The 18,770-nt window shown below is 33.4% G+C and overlaps 1 protein-coding gene and 1 non-coding gene across 4 annotated transcripts in view; both read left to right on the forward strand.

Moving 5' to 3' along the window:
- The window catches only part of LOC145276815 (uncharacterized), a 475,667-nt gene that overhangs the window by 264,365 nt on the left and 192,532 nt on the right, over nucleotides 1-18,770 (forward strand). The window lies entirely within an intron of this gene.
- Nucleotides 790-990, forward strand: LOC145277226 (U2 spliceosomal RNA). The gene has a single exon (XR_013868125.1). It is a non-coding gene; the product is annotated as a U2 spliceosomal RNA (small nuclear RNA).

Below are 18,770 nucleotides of genomic sequence, written 5' to 3' on the forward strand. Positions count from 1 at the left end.
GCTCACGACCTTTTGGGATCAGGACGGAGTAGTGATGACATATTTCCTGGCAAAGAGTACCACAATTATAGGAGTATATTATGCTTCACTTTTGAGGAAATAAGGGGAATCTATCAAAATCCAGAAGCGGGGCAAGATCAGCGAAGGTATCCTCCTCCTGCATGACAACGCTGCGGTCCAAAACTCACATGTCGCCAGATCAGAAGCACGAGCGTGTGGTTATGAAATCCTTCCTCCTCCTCCCTTCTCTCCTGACCTTGCACCCTCTGACTTTCACCTCTTCCCAGCCATGAAGTTGTTTTTGAAAGGAAAGCGTTTCCCAGATGATGCAGCTTTGATTTCTGAAGTCACGTTGTGATTGGAGGACCAACCTGGGGTGCTCTGCAAAAACGGTCTCCAGAGCTGCATCAAACGATGGGAGAAATGCATAAATCTGGGTGGTTTCTACTGCTATTGGAAGTGGGTCAGGGGCATTACTTATTGCACGCCCCTCGTGTGTATATATATATATATATATATATATATATATATATATATATATATATATATATATATATATAAACCAAACCATATAAATAAGAAAAAGGTTTATACCTATGAATAAATAAATATCTAATAAATTGTTTATTATCATTATATTATTACGCTTATCGCACCGTCCGTTGTCATGCTGTGCATCCCTAAAAAAGGAAAGTGGAACATTCCGAATAAATCTTGTTTGTCACCCTTGAAATTAAAATATAAAAAAAAACATGGTGTCGCTGTTGAGGAAAAGCTAATAAAAATGATTTGTCTTTCTTGGCCTTTTGGCTAAGATCAAAGTGTAGCATCTGTTCTTCAGGCGCTACATTTCAATTTCTTGCCTCTCGGTGGGAGAGAAATCGTTTACGACTAAGACAATTTTTTACAATGTTAAAAAAACGACCCTAGTTTCTAAATCCGTCCCGTGGCGATGCATTATGAATAAGTACTATGTTTAGTGTAACAAAGTTCTAATATTAAAACAGTAACTGGAAAAAGTTATTTCTGATTTAATTACAAAATGCCCTGGAAGTGTTACTTCTGATTAATCATAAAATGCCCTGGAAATGTCCGTTCTGATTATTGTTTCTTTGTTTACTTGTCTCCCCGCAAGGTCGGAATTGTACATGAGGTCGGTTAAAAATTTAGGGGGTAACCAGCTCCCCAATAGGGGCTCTCTGGTCGATAACAAAAATAAGAATTGTATCAATAATGAAGGATTTCTCCTCCATTAACCAAGACCAAGAAAGGGGGATTCAAGTCACTGGAATGCTGAAACTGATAGTACACTCAGAAATTCATGTTGAATCAATGGTTTTCTACCCTAACCGTGTTAATGTATTTATGTATTACTTTCGAAAATCTGCTGAAACAGTTTATGATTTAAGCATTACTGTATTTCAAGTATATTTTAAACAGTGGGTTACGGGATATGAAGTCAGTTCCGGAAATTACTCAAACCGTTTACGATTTAAACATTACTTTATTTCATGTATATTTTTAACAGTGGAGGGAGGGGTATTAAATCAGTCCCGAAAATGGGTAAAACCGCTAAGCCTTACACATTGCTTTATTTAATGTATATTTTTAGCAGTGGGGTGGGAAATATGAAGTCGGTTCAGGAAATAGCTGCAACCTTTACGTTTTGGGCATTACTTTATTTATTTTAAAGAGTAGGATGAGAGATAAGAAGTCGGTACCGGAAATGGCTGAAAAAGTTTATGATATTTTCATGTATATTTTCAACAGTGGGTTGAGGATTATAAGTCAGTTACACAAAATGGCTGAAACAGTTTACATTATTTCATGTATATTTTTAGCAGTGGGTTTGGAATATAAAGTGAGCCCCGGAAATTGCTGAAACAGTTTACTATTTAGACATTACATTATTTAATGTATATTTTAGCAATGGGGTGGGGATATAAAGTGAGTCCCAGAAATGACTGACACAGTTTACATGTTAAACATTACTTTATTTCATGTATATTTTAAACAGTTGGTTGGGAATATAAAGTCAGTCCCGACAAGGGCTGAAACAGTTTACTATTTAGATATTACATTATTTCATGTATATTTATAGCAGTGGGTTTGGGATATAAAGTCGGTCCCGGAAGTGGCTGAAACAGTTTACTATATAGACATTAGATCATTTCATGTATATTTTAAGCGTGGTTAGGGATATAAAGCCAGTCCCGGAAATGGCTGAAACAGTTTACGTTTTAAACATTAGTTCATTTCATCTATATTTTTCAGCGTGGGTTGGAGATTAAAAGTCAGTCCCGAAAATGGCTGAAACAGTTTACTATTTAGACATTTAATTTTTTCATGTATATTTTCAGCAGTATGTTTTTAATATAAAGTGTGTTCCGGAAATGGGTTAAACAGTTTACGATTTAGACATTATATTATCTCATGCATATTTTCAACACTGGGTTTGGCATATGAAGTCGGTTTCGGATATAGCTGAAACAGTTTACTATTTAGACATTAAATTATTTTATGTATATTTTCAACAGTGTGTTTGGGATATAAAGTCGGTCACGAAAATGGCTAAAAGAGTTTACTATTTAGACATTACATTATTGCATGTATACTTTTAGCAGTGGGTTTGGGATATAAAGTCGGTCCCGGAAATGGCTTAAACAGTTTACTATATAGACATTACATCATTTCATGTATATTTTTAAGCGTGCTTGGGGATATAAAGTCAGTCCCGGAAATGGCTGAAACAGTTTACATTGTAAACATTACTTCATTTCATCTATATTTTTAAGCGTCGGTTGGAGATTTACAGTCTGTTCCGAAAATGGCTGAAACCGTTGTACTATTTAGACATTTAATTTTTTTATGTATATTTTTAGCAGTATGTTTTCAATATAAAGTCGGTTCCGGAAATGGGTTAAACAGTTTACGATTTAGACATTATATTATTTCATGTATATTTTTAGCAGTGGGTGGGGGATACAAAGTCGGTCGCGGAAATGGCTGAATTAGTTTACTATTAAGACATTACATTAGTTCATGTATATTTTTAGCAATGGGTTTGGAATATAAAGTCACCCCCGGAAATGGCTGAAACAGTTTACTATTTAGACATTACATTATTTAATGTATATTTTTATCAGTGGGTTTGGGATATAAAGTCTGTCCAAGAATGGCTGAAACAGTTTACTATTTAGACATTGCATTATTTAATGTATATTTTTAAACGTCAGTTGGGTATATAAAGTCGGTCCCAGAATGGCTAAAAGAGTTTACTATTTAGACATTACATTATTGCATGTATAATTTTAGCAGTGGATTTTAGCAGTTAATTGATTGGTGTGTTTGAAATGAAATAATCATCCCAGATAATATTTCAAAGTTATTATGTTTGTTGTGGGTTGTTGATGATATGGTTAAAAATATTTAAAATAATTGTCGAAATGAGTAACATATTAAAGAATTAAGAAAAATGATGAAGTGTGAGTTAATTGATAGTTATGTTTTTGATGAAATAATCAGTCCAGAAAATATATCAAAGTAATTTTTTAGTAAGAGAGGGCGACGAGGATTGTTTAAAATTTTGAAAATTAGTAAGATATTAAATAATTACGAAAAATGACGCTATCTGATTTAATTGATTGGTGTGTTTATAATGAAATAATCAGCCTAAACAATATATCAAAGTTATTATATACGTAAAGGGGAAGAAGATAAGGAGGGCTTAAATTATGAAAAAATATTGTCGAAATTAGTAACATATCCAAGAATTACGAAAAAATGATGAAATTTGAGTTGATTGATTGGTGTGTTTGTAAGGAAATAATCAGCGTAGACAACATATCAAAGTCATTATTTAGTAAAGAAGGAAGGGCAAAAAATGGGTTAAAATTATGAAAAATGGTTGTCGAAATATGTAACATATCCAAAAATTATGAAAAATGATTAAATGTGATTTCATGCATTAGTGTGTTTGTAATAAAATAATAAGCCCAGACAATATTTCAACGCTATTATTTTATTAAGTAGGGGCGATAATGTGGGCATAAATTATGATAAAATGATTGTCGAAATTAGTAACATACCCAAGAATTATGAAAAATGATGAAATGGAGGTTAATTGATTAGTGTGTTTGTAATTAAATAATCAACCCAGCAAATGTATAAAAGTTATTATTTTAGTAAGGTTGGGCGACACCGTTCGTTTAAATTATAAAAAATATTGTCGAAATTAGTAACATATCGAAGAATTACGAAAAAATGATGAAATGTGAGTTGATTGATGTGTGTGTTTGTAATGAAATAATCAGCCAATAAAATTTATCAAAGTTATTATTTTAGTAAGGTGTGCGATATGTTGAGTTTTAATGATGAAAAATTATTGTCAAAATTAGTACTATATCCAAGAATAATTAAAAATGATGAAATGTGAGTTAATTAATAGTTCTGTTTTTTTTAATAAAAAAACAGCCGATACAATATATCAAATTTAATATTTTAGTAAAGGGAGAGGCGATAATGTGGGTTGAAATTAGTCAAAATTATTGTCGAACATAGTAACATATTCAATAATTATGAAAAATGATTAAATGTGAGTTAATTGATCGGTGTGTTTGTAATGGAATAATCAGCCCAGGAAATATATCAAAGTTACTATTGTAGTAAGGGGACAGTACAGTTTTAATAAAAAAAACTAGAATAATATGATTGTGCCTTCATTTATGTTGAATAGATCACTCACATCATGCCCAGCAACAATATATAACATAGGAAAAATGCTGCTGTGGAATTTCCACAGGTCCCGCTAGTTATTATTATTATTATTATTATTATTATTATTATTATTATTATTATTATTATTATTATTATTATTATTAATGTTGATATTCTCCTCCAAGGCCGGACGGCCTGTCTACGAGATATGTCTATTGTGGCCTATATCCTCCTACTTGCTATTATAAATTTGATACACGCATGCTTTCCTCACATTCATTCTCCATCTCTCTTTTCTTTCTTATATTTCTCTTTTTTCTCCACACAGACACACACACTCACACACACACACGAATTAGCGATGCTCTTTGTGTAATCTGATCAAGCTTAAGTAGTTCGGACGATGTTAAAACCTCGTTAAACTCATGACTCACACAGCAGCCGCCGATAGACTAGTGGTTAGGAGCCTTGACTGTCGTATAGACATTCGGGTTTCAATCCTGGCTAAAGGCAGTACTGTATGTGGGTGACTATAATGCTCCTCATCTTGAGTTGAACATATTGAAAAGTGATACACGAATTACCATTAGCGTATAAGCGATGTTCTTTGTGTAAACAAATCGAACTTTAGTAGTTCGGACGATGTCAATACATGGTTAAACTCATGAATCACACAGCAGCCACCGATAACATAGTTGGCAGGAGCCTTAACTAGACGGTCGGGTTTAAATCCTGGCTTGAGGTAGTTGCCTGCCTAGCCGCACTGATGACCTGCGAAACAGTACTGTATGTGGATGACTACACACACATATATATAAGCTTTATATTTATTTTTACGTAAACATTAAAATATCGCTACAAATTTATGAGTGTGTTTCAGTCAACTAGTTATAAAAAGACTAAAGAGATCATCAGGCGATGTTGCTTTTACAAAAGTCTAGTCCTTAATGGATATTGGACACAGTTCACAGATACAATTGTCTGAGCACATGACATTAAAAACAAAATAAATTTAAAAGAAAATAATTAAAATTAAAATAACCCTGTTTTATTATAAAAAAAATATATATCAAAGACAGTACAGTCCGACAATAAACATAACCTCATGTTTTTTTTTATTTTTTTTTATTACATTTTCACCCCAAACAAGGCACATTGCCACTTTGGTGTAGGGGGGCTACTATCAGGGGAAACATCTACTGGGGCACTATGTAGGGATTAGGGCAGCGAGATGTTGGTTCACGTTGCACTTGAACTTATGCATGTCAGTACAGTTGGGGAAGCAGTGACCTGGAATGGAATCCAAAGTCTAGCAGTTCTGGGGAAGAAACTACTGGAGTAGAAAGATCTTTTACATCTAGGGATCTCTACAATGTGGGGGTGGGATTTTGCAGCTTGTCGGGTCTGTCGAGGGTGTTCACGTCGTGGGGGCACAAGTGCTTGCAGTTCTTCAGATCATTCACCATTATAATACTTGTAGAACAGGCAGAGGGATGCAACGTTTCGATGATGGGACAGAGGCTGAAGTTTAGATGCCAGTTTAGGGCCTATCAGATTTGCGACTCTCTTTTGAACCTTGTCAAGGAGAGAGAGACTAGTAGCCGATGCACCGGCCCAAATATGACAGCAATACTCCATACATGGGCGAATAGTGGCCTTATAGAGGTACATGATACTTTCGGGTGTTAGAAGTTTTCTAGCACGGTAGAGAGAGCCCACCTTCCTCGCAGCGGCCCTGGCAATGCCCTCGATGTAATTGTTCCAGCTCATGTTTCCTGTGAACGTTAGGCCAAGGAGCTTGAAAGACGTACTCTCAGCTAAAGAGTTGTTGGCCATTGCTATAGGTGGTAGAGAAGGTTTCTTTCATACACAACACATCAACTCATTTAAAAAAAAAACTCTACTATCTGGCGGAGAGACATAGGTATGTAGAGAAACAAATAGGTATTATGGGGGGAAAGAAAGTGGTGGGGTGAATGGGAGGAAGGGAGGCTTGAGTCAAATTTATAATCGCAAGTAGATGGATATAAGTCACAATAGATATATCACGTAAACAACCCGTCCGGCCTTGGAGGAGAATACAACATTATTATTATTATTATTATTATTATTATTATTATTATTATTATTATTATTAACAATAATAATAAATAAATAATAATTTATTCATGAGTATGCGTTCTTATATATATATATATATATATATATATATATATATATATATATATATATATATATATATATATATATATATATATATATTGGTTTGGTTTGGTTGTTTTGTTTTATGGCATGGTAACCCCTTTCGAATGATTTAATGCCGAATCCAGTTATTTTGGAAACAGTGTTTCTGCTCAAAGTTCTTTATATTTTCAACTATTTATTTGTAGAGTTTGGTTTGGTTGTTTTACGGCATATACACCTTTTGGGGGGTTATTTAATGCTGAATCCAGTTATTTTTCAAATAGTATTCATGCTGCATCTAGTTATTTTGTAGAAGGTTTTTATTTTGAAAGCTTTTTTTTATTTATCTTCAATCGCTAGTTTGTAGTGTTTGGTTTAGCCGTTTTATAATAAGTTTTATCGTTTCTGTTCCCTGCCCGGCGAAACATGAAATCTACAACCAGAAGTTGCTCCCATACTTACGAAACTGTTTAAGCGTTGCCTTAAAGAGAAGTGATTTCCACCACCCTGGAAAACCTCATCAGTATGACCTGTATTTAAGAATTCAGGTGATAAGTCATTTCCCTCTCAGTACAGACCAATAACTCTCCTGTGTCATGAGTAAGTTGCTGGAATTCATATTAAATAGAGAAATAGTCAACCACCTCAGCAAAAACCTTTTTAGTGACACGCAATATGGTTTTCGTTCTGCAATATCTACCGCAGATGTGCTAACGCTTATATCTCATAGGAGTGGTGAATCTCTTTACAAAGGCTTCCTTTCCAGGGCAATTGCTCTTGACATATCAAAGGCCTTCGACAAGGTATGGCATAAAGGCCTCCCTCACAAGATTTCCAGCTACGGTATAACTGGAAATGTTTTCTCTATCATTAAATCATTTCTCTCTTATAGGCCTATAAGAGTAGTGGTCGATGGGTAAAAATCAGAGGCCGGCCGTATTAATGCTGGAGTCCCTCAGGGGCCCATCCTGGGCCCAACTCTCTTCCTGATCTACATCAATGATCTCCCTAAACACGTGCATAAATCATCCGTTGACATCTATGCTGATGACACGACCATCTACGGCAACACATCAAAGGCTGTAAATGACAAAGTTCTCTCTGATTCTCTCTCCTCTGATCTCGAGCGCGTGGTTCAGTGGGGGAAGACGTGGCTGGTTACCTTTAATGCATCTAAAACCAAACTCCTATCTTTACATCAATTGAAATGGATGGCTCTCGTCTAGGAGAAGCCCTATGTTTTTACCATCTTCTGGGTTTGCCCTTTACTCCTGATATGAAATAGAACATGTACATCAATTCTGTTGCCAAGGTCGCTGGAAAGATGGTGGGATCGTTCTACCACTCCAGAAGATATCTTACTACTGATGCAATTCTCTATCTGTATAAAAGCTAAGTACGTCCAAGGATGGAATAGTGCTGCCATAACAGGGCAAGAGCTGCTAAAAACAGCCTATCTTGCCTTGACAGGGTACAAAATATACTTCGTGGCTGGTGGGGGATGCCCTTCTCTCTTCCGTACAGCCTCTGTCCAAAAGAAGAGACGTTGAGAGCCTATTTTTGTTTTATCGTTATTTCCATTACAGGTGCTCGCCTGAGCTCCAATCTCTGGCCCTCCTCGCCAATCTTTTACAAAAAACACCCGTCTAGTGAAACCAGTCAAAAATTTTCCCCCACTCTTTATCTGTGAATAAATCAAAACGTAGATTCCATGAACAAAGCTTCTTTCTTAGAACTGCACGTCTGTAGAACTCTGTTCCGTCTTCCTGCTTTCCACCTGACTACAACCTGGATGACTTCAAGTCCAACGTAAACAAATTCCTGATGAACCACCCCCTTAAGTAGACACTTTTATTAAATCTCCACACTAACGTACTGTACACGCAATAACCCTTATCCCTGAGTGGCTTCCGGGCCTTGATAAGTGATGCCACCTTGTAAAAAAATAAAAAAATAAACATTTTTACAATATCAGAGGGAAAGGGCTTACAGTATAAATTTTTGGTACATTATAAGATAGGAAACCAGTCAGGAAGTGGGGGAGATAGAATGAGAAAGTGATAATGCGAATAAGGAAAAGTTGGGGAAGGCTGGCTGTTATTTTTTGGTTTTGATTTTGCTAAGCACAATTGAGTTTTGTAGAAGAGAGTGGAAAACACATCAATGTAAGGTGCATTTCATCTCAGGAAGCGAATATCTTCAGACGGGCTGAGCTGGTAGCACTAGCATTTCATATCTGACAAAACTAGAAAGATATAATAGAATAAAAATAAAGTTTTTTAAAAAATTTAATTAATTGAAAGCTAATAAAACTGATAAAAAAATAGGGATTTAAAAATTCAAATATATATATATGCATATGGATATATATATGTATGTATTTATATATATATGTATGTATATATTTATATATGTATGTATGTTTATATATATATATGTATGTATATATATATATATATATATATATACATGACGAAATATTAGATGAATATCAGTAACGGCAGATTTAAATAAATCCAAACTAAGAAGACATATAAGTGCCTTCTTTACAAGATATTCCTCAGCCAATCCCTCCAATCCATTCTTTCCCTCTCTCTCTCTCTCTCTCTCTCTCACTCACTCTCTCTCTCTATCTCTCTCTCTCTATATATATGTATATATGTGTGTGTGCGTGTTTGTGTGTGTGTATAAATACATATATACGTATATATATGTATATATATATATATATATATATATATATATATATATATATATATGTACCCTCATGAGCAAAAAAGCAGGGGCAAGAGTAAAAGAAGGGAGAAATCGATTTTTCCATATTTATACATGAATTTGAGTTAATTTTAACTGAAAATTTCTATTTTGCAGATCATTATCATTATAGCATATAATAATAAATGGAAAAATTTGTCGAGGATATAAAAAACCGAATTGCAAAATTAAGGCAGTCCAAAATGACTTACAGGCAGAATTTTGATATTTTAACAAAAGAAAATGTGAAATCTGCACCTGGTCGCCCTAGACCATTCCCTTTGAAGGATGACCACAGGCATAAATGAATTGTTTTGAAGGATCGAAAGAAAACTTATGTTGACCATAGCAAAGAATTCGAAACAGGGCTGGACATTCTCTTTCTTGATATACAATATCTAAACGAATTGAAGAAATGGGGGTTTCCTCTAAAAGGTGTGGAAAGAATCGATTTTTGTATAAGAACATCAACGATAGAAAGAGAGTTTTCTCGCGTTCTGGCAAGAAAGATAAAGACTGGTTCAGGAATGCTTTCTGGTTAGATGAATCAAGATTTTGTCTTGTTAGTGATGCTCCCGATGCTCCGGAACGGCGCAATCGAAGAACTGGAGAAAGATTTTCAATAATTTGCATAGAAACGACAGTTAAACACGGGAATGTAGGGATAATGGCATGGAGAACTTTTATTGCAGCAGGAGGCGGGAAACTTATTAGATGTGAGAATCAATACAAATGAATGCATTCGAATATTAGAAACAGGACCGTTACTAAGTATCCAAAAGCTGGGAATATCCACGAACATTATTTTCCATCGTGATAATGCCCCTGCACACCCTGCTAAAATCACAAAAGATGGCTTTCTGATAATTCAATTGATGTGATATTTTGGCCAGGTCGAGAATATTTGATCCATAATACCTCGTGCATTGGAGGGAAGAACTTTTGAGAACAACGACAAACTGCGAGAAGCTGTGTAACGCGAATGGAATAACATCTCCTCTTCACAGTGTTCCACTTTGGTTGAGAGCATGTCTAAAAGAATTGATCATTTAATGAAATCAAAAGGGAATGCGATTCCATGCTAAGCATTTATCAATTAAATGTTTTATTCTGTGTTATTAGTCTCGTTTAAGTTTCCTTGTTAAATTATTCTTTGTTCAATATAGCTTTTAGTGCAATCTATATATCTATAAAAGTGTGTGTGTGTGTGTGTGTGTGTGTCCGTCTGTCTGTATGCATTTCCCGACACAATAACTCTGTCAATTTTCAGTCTACAGACTCGAAATTTGATATACAGGGTATGATGATTTGGGAAAATTGTTGTAGTCCGTCTCTGGCCATAAATTTGGGTGTTAAGGGATCAAAGTTAAACGATTTGACCTTTGAGAAATCTACCAAACTCCTCCGCTAAGTTTGGGTATAAACAATTGAAATTTTAGATATAGATTACGTGGACATGGATCTAACGAAATTACTTGATTTTAATCCAAACGATAAATGTAAAGGGACCATAATAGGGGGCACATTTTTAAAAAAACTTTGATCTCTGCGCTCTCTACAAAATTACTCAGACAATTTCTGTCTAAACATTTGAAATTTGACATAGAGGGTATTCAGAGATAGAGCAAGTTTTTGAATCGGTTTGGATCGAAAATTTGAGCTACCAATATATACATGTATATATATATATATATGTATGTTTGCATGTCTATCCAAATTTTTCGACGGAGGGGACAGATTTTCACAAGATCAGTATCGTTTTAAGTCTCGACCCTTCAGACGACAAATACCGAAACATTGGCACAAAACATTAATTTCTTCACCCTCAACTGGGCACATTCTCCAGGGAGGGGTCGCTTTTTTCACCAATATTTTCGAAAGTCATCCCTTCTTTTCGATTGTCTAGCCTTAATTTTAACCTACGTCACTCCCTCTTTGGCGGTGGTCGTAACAGCAAAGACGTCACGTTTATTTCCCGGTCTTTTCATCTTTCGCTGTACGGATTCGAGCCTGCATTCCTACTATTTTTCTTTTATTTATTTATTTTTTTTTGATAAACACACGTCTCCAAACAATCAGGCATGCTAGTAAAATGTATAACATTTGTTTGGCCCATTTTCTTTTGCTCACGAGTATATATATATATATATATATATATATATATATATATATATATATATATATATATGCCATGGATGGATCTTTATAATTTCATTTGAACCCAAAACAATAAATTGTAAGGGCTACTTATTGAGGTCAATTTAAAAAAAAAATGACCTCTTCGATCTCTACAAAATTACTCAGCCAATTTTTGGTCTAATCATTTGAAATTTTAGATAACGGGTATTCAGACAAGCACCAAGCTTGGGCGAATATTTGGCTGGCAAGAGGTCCAATTTAACAGAGTTAACCTTGGCAGATTCTACCAAACTCTTCCGCCAATCTTAGGTCTAAATACATAAATTTTTAATGTAGGTTATTTGGACATGAGTCCAACATTTTAATTGAATTTAAGCCCGAAACAATAAATGTTAAGGGGTCAAAATTGGGATCCAATTTTTCATAAATTGACGTCTTCGGTATCTTCCAACTTTTTTATATAGTAGTTTAGGAAGTCTATTATATAGGAAGGCATTACATTAATATATACATAAGCACATTAATTTATGAACAGTGCATAGGTCCCGAACAAATTTGAGGTCTGTAGTCTCTAGCAACTTTTCTCTATTGTAGTTAAGGACGCCTATTATATAGAAAGGTATCACCGTACATATTCACACTTTTTAATATAGACATATGCACAAAAAGTTATGAACAGAAGATAGGCCCCGAGCAAAGACGGGCGGAACTGCTAGTAAATCTATAAAAGTGAAAATGTCTGTCTGTCTGTCTGTCTGTCTGTTTGTGTACCAAATAACTCTCTCCATTTGCGGTCTACAGACTGGAGCTTGAAATAAGGGGTTGTGAGATTTGGGAATCTTTTTGCCAGTATTTGGGCCGTTAAGGAGTCAAAATTTAACGATTTGACTTTCGGAACTCTACCAAAGTCCTCCACCAATTTTAGGTTTAAACACTTGAAATTTTAGATATCGGTACCTTGGCCAGGAGTACAACTTATTAATGCGATTTATGCCCAAAATAATAAATGGTAAGGGGTAATAATTGTGGTCAATTTTTTTTATGCTGTCTTTACAAAATTACTAAGCAAATTTTTGGTCTAAACGTTTGAAAATTTACATATCGTTTATTCAGACATAGATCAAGCTTTTTAATTGTTTTGTTTTGTTCACAATTTGGCTGTCAAGGAGTTAAAGTTCAAATATTTGACCTTTGCGGTCTCTAGCAAACCATTAAGCCAAGTTTGGGTCTAACCATTTGAAAATTTACATAAAGGGTATTCAGACACACAGCAAGCTTTTTAATTTGTATTTGGGTTAAAATTTGGCTGTTAAGACGTTAAAGTTAACGGAGTTGACCTTTGCAGACTCTACGAAACGTCTCCGTCAATTTTGGGTCTAAACACTTGAAATTTTAAATGAAGATTATTTGGGCATGGGTCACACATGTTAATTGAATTTAAGCCGAAAATAATAAGCAATAAGGGGACAGAATATGAGTCAAAGTTTTTAAAAATTTAACGTATGCGGTCTCTACCAGCTTTTTTCTATATCAGTTAAGGAAGTCTATTATATAGAAAGGAATTACATTAATATATACATATGCACACAAAATTAATAACAGCAAAACTGCTAGTATATATATATATATATATATATATATATATATATATATATATATATATATATATATATATATATATATATATTAGGGTTTGTGTTCCTTGTTAGAAGCGCTGGTTGAGTTTGAATAAAATCAATACGTATTAGATACATTTGAGGCCAAAATAACACATTATACAAAAATAAACAGATATTTTTTTGTTTGAATATTATATTAAAATTTATAAATATATTTCGAAGATATACTTTATCATCAGTATGTCTTTATTTCTTTTTTTTTTTGCCATGTTGTTGTTGGCGCATAGAATCAGTACAAATCCGATTGTTGTTTTTTAGTCTTTTTAAATGTCGGAACGGTACGTTGGTCACGCGGAATTCATGTTAGGGTTTGTGTTCCTTGATAAAAGCGCTGGTTGCGTTTGAATAAAATAAAGAAAGAAATATAAAATGTTTCTCTTCTAGATAGCACTCAAAATATGGAGTAAAAATTAGAACAACATGTGAGTTAGTGAAAGGCTATTTTTAATCGTATTCTCCATATCGCCTGCAATTATTTGTGCAGTAAAATTTCTGCAGGGAAACGCAGAAGTTTTTTTTTTAGCGCTTCATTTGTGTGAACCATCATTTATATATATATATATATATATATATATATATATATATATATATATATATATATATATATATATATATATATATATATATATGCTTGTTTCCCCATTTTTTTTTGGTTTTTTTACATAATCATCACCACATCAAGGCCAAGGGGCCACTCGAGGATAAGGGTTAAAGTATGCAGTAGAAATTGGACAATATAGTAATTGTTAGTAATGGAAATTCGGTAAATTTGTTAACAAGTGGGACGGCTCATCAAGAACTTGTTTACGTTTGACTTGAAGACAACCATATTCCAAGAAAGAAGCTTTGTTCATGGAATTTACATTTAAAGTTAGGCAGCTTAACATTTTTCTTAGTTTTTTGCTGTTCTCCTTGTTTTTATTTCTTGTTTTTTTTTTCTAGATGATTATACCCTTCTTAAATTCATTATTCCTTTTGCTTTAATTATTTATTTTTTTCTCATGCCTTTCTAACTTGAACTTAAATTATTCTTAGTTTATTAGTTATTTATTGCTTATTTCCTCCGCCGTGTCAATTATTTATTTTATTCTCCGTCGTTTCATTTATTTATGTGTACTTTATTACAAAGACGCAGTTCTTTTTCCGCTTTCCTAATTACTTTACAAGAAGTGCTGTAGTACTACATAATTAAGTATGTTCCATGTTTTTAGAATAATTCTTTTATCACGCACTCCGTTTTTTTTTATTCTGCCACACGGAATCGAAACGTGTGAGTCATTTGTATCATGATGCAATGTTCTTTTGGGGTATGGCTACTACGCAGCGAGACATGCTGGTGTTTGTAAATACCTCCACTGGACCATCTGTAAACAATTATACATTCAATGTAGCAACAAATCCTGGGAACATCAACCCGAAAGGGCAGTTGGAAATGACTTATATACCATACATTACGACCATGTAATCCCTACAACCACCTACCTTGAAAATGTTGCTGTAAAACTTGATATAGTTTTATGGAATATGTCAGCGAGAGTTACAACCTTGGTTAAAGTGAGTGCCCCTAATGATGAAGGTATGAACAGAGCTGAAAGGGAGAAATAGACCAAATATCAATGTCTCATGTATGGTATGAAAAGACACTGGAATCTTAGAGAGATATCAATCATACCATTTATTATGGGTGCCACAGGGCTTATGAAAAAGAACTAAAAGTCCTATCTAACTAATATTCCTGTCGAACCAAGTGCTAAAGAGATCCAGACAATTGCACTTAAGGGAACAACGAGGATAATAAAAAGAGCTCTCGGTTGGTTTCAATAAAAAAACAGGGCAATGTTGGCAGCTGGTTTGGCTGTCTCATACCATCGTTACAATATTCAAAGGAAGAAAATTAAAAAAAAAAGACGCTGCTAATAGATATTTTTTGAAAGCTGACCACGCAATATTCTTGCAAAATATCTTGCTGCTTGGCCTTTTCTTGTTAGTTTATGAAACCTATTTTCTTATTTGTTTTCTATACGATGACCTGCTGTATCGTACTGATACGGAAAATGATCATCTGCCAGGAATGTCAATATACATATTGCTCTACAGGGAATATATTAAAACTAGCAAAGGTACCCGTCGTTGACTGGGTTCTAAAACAGCGTACAGAAAATGGACTCTGATTTATGAAAATATGATAGGTTATGAAAAGGAAGGGTTGTAATGAGATAGCTTCGAATTTGAGGGTATCAAAACCAAAGCAAAATATGATGAAAGTAAAAATAAAATAGATAAATCCCATAATTTATTATACCATACCTGTTCACACTGAAACCCTTATCACAATATTCCGTGGATCTATATTAAAAAACCTTGTTAAACTTTGTGACATATTACCATTCTATGGAGGTCAGGCGCGAACGAACACCCCATAATTTTATTATACCATATTTCTTCATACTGAAACATAATTATCAAAGTATACTTACGCAGATAGATATGAAAAGTCTTTATTAAAGTTTGCGCTTATTTCCATTCTATGAAGGCCAGGCACGAACGCAGACCCCACAATTTTATTATACTATCCCTATTAAAGTTAAAACATACTTATCAAAGTAATCTTTTGTACATCTATATTAAAAACACTTGTAAACGTTTTTTTTTTTAATTTTTAAATTTTTTATTTCCATACTTTGTGGGCGAGGCGCGAACGCAGATCCCACAATTTTAATGAAGCACTGTTCTGCCAGATTAAATATACCCATTTCTGTGTCTCGTACATCTTCTATCATTATATGTAATCAGTTTTTTTTTTTTAAATATTCAACCATATAGGAGCCTATTCGTGACCAGACACACACACACACACACACACACACACATACACACACAGACATTCCGCTTTATATTATAGATATCAGATAAAACGGTATCTTCTCCATGTAACTTCAAGCAAATCCGTCATCGTAGAGTGTACCTATTTTTTAATTATTTTACCTTTTTCATAGTGCGTCTCAGCGATAACATTTGAATTTCTTTTACGAACTTGCAGAAAAATCTAGTAAGAATTCTGGGAACATTTTACCCTTCCTTGTATTATTTGTATTGTAGAAGCTATTGTTTCTCATCTTACGTCTATTTTTTTGCAAGGTTTCGATTAATTAACCTTCTGACCTTTTTCAGATGTATATTGTCAAATTTGGGGATTTTCTTGTCGAACATGGAACGGAATTTCGAACGTAAATCTACAAGGAAACATGCTTTCGTTTCTTTAGCCTTGCGCGGGTAAATATTCTGAGCACTTTGCAATTAGAATTATTCAAACTCCAGAAAAATGTCATTGGGACCTGGGAATTACCTCGTACATTATCCGCCATGCAAAAGAGTTCAGCAGGATATACTTGAACAATGTCCGATGTTACATCGGCGATAACGTTGCTAGAATTACACTCACCATGTAATACTAAATATAAATCTTCATCCAAAGTGTGAACAGATACTTGTAATGATTTAGTTGCTATATATATATATATATATATATATATATATATATAAGGTGACCCATAAAAACGGGCCCCAACTCTAATTAGGCCCCGTTTCTTAGAGTTTTGTCCGAATTAAATGAAACTGTTGTCATAACTAGTTTATTATATTCAAAACATCACATCAAAACACTAGGGTCTTCGGCTCTTTTTCTCCTTACTGCAGCATTAGCGCAGATTGATTTGCAACTTTTTTTCAGAAAATCAACATGCCACTGGTGATGATAGATGGGATTTGACGTGATAGGAACATATACCAAAAATTAGATTCCCATCTTGAACAGAAAATTGAGCATTTAATTTTAAAAATTGCGTAGAAAAATGCTTTAAAATCCTTTATTTTAATAGCCTTTTTCACAATACTGACTTTGAAATGTCACTATTTTTATAAAATATTCAATTAACATTGATATATTTATATGAAATACACTGAGAGAAAGATAAATATATGAATTATAATTTTAATTATGAATCACAACTAGCAAAATATCTCAACTTTTACTGAATTGATTAAATTAAAATTATAAAAAAAGCTAATTAGCAACTAAGTCATTTAAATTTCACAATTCAAAAAGATATGTGGAAATGTATTACACAATATCACAACTTGATACAAGTTACAGAACCATGTATTTTAATTTTTTATTAGAGGCAATAATATAAACTTATAATAGAACTAAATTGTTCTTTATAATTTCCTTTTGAGGAAAATGAAAATCTAATTTGTTTGCACGATGTTTCTATGTCTAGTTTCCTGCCCATATACAACTTTTTGAGAAAAAACAATCAAATTTGACCAGTGTGTGGCTGCAAAATTAATAGCAGTAATCTTTTTCATTTTTTTTATTTTTATTTTATTTTTTTTCAGTTGTTCCATATTTCTGGAAAAATCAACAAGAAAAAACAAGCAAAACAATTACTTTAAAACACTTATTTTTTATATTTTTGCTATGTAATATGAATAAAACTAACTATTGTTTAGGTAAATTAAGAAAACTAATAAAATTTAATGGATAAATATTTATTTACCTAATGGACAAAATCGTTTGAATGTCCCGTTATCTCTCATCCAATTCATCTGAGTTTATCATTGATATTATATTTACCGGAAATAGTGCAAAAGCACTATATTTTGAACAGTTTAAAATATAAATTTGGATTTTAGTTAACTGTTTTGTTCTCTAAATCATATTAAAATATACTCTTGTTGGTTAAAAAAAAATATTGTCGGTTTTGATTTAAAATTAACTAACTGCATACACTTGGATGATAAATTTGACCAAAATGTTTAATTTATCATAGTGTTTGAGGATAGACAACTCTAGTCAATAATTACACTAATCTTGTGATTTATGTTAGCTATCTTCCTTGATTCAAGGTCCCAATTTTCTAAGTGAACTTCTCCACAAGAAATGCCAACAGCATACTCAAAAAGTATTCTCTGGTCTTCACACTTAAATTATTTGTTTCTTCTGTTGTCAGATAATGATGATCAGGAGGGACACTAATTTTTTAGAATTCTATTTGAGGCAAATCTTGATAATTATTGATACAAAGTTTACCCAAAGGACGAGTAAATGTTGTTAGGCTTTTTGTTGTTTCATCAATTAATTTAAACATTGATGTGAATGGTAGTTCTTCTAGTGAAACCTGAAAATTGAAAATGTGCATGTAATAGAGCCAGATTACATAATACATACCAATACATTATTTTATTTTCCACAAAAAAAGGAACATAATTGCAGGAGAATCTATAGAATTAATATTA

The sequence above is a fragment of the Euprymna scolopes genome, chromosome 5 (assembly GCF_053919585.1).
Source record: "Euprymna scolopes isolate OS-2025 chromosome 5, ASM5391958v1, whole genome shotgun sequence".
NCBI classification, from domain to species: Eukaryota; Metazoa; Mollusca; class Cephalopoda; order Sepiida; family Sepiolidae; genus Euprymna; species Euprymna scolopes.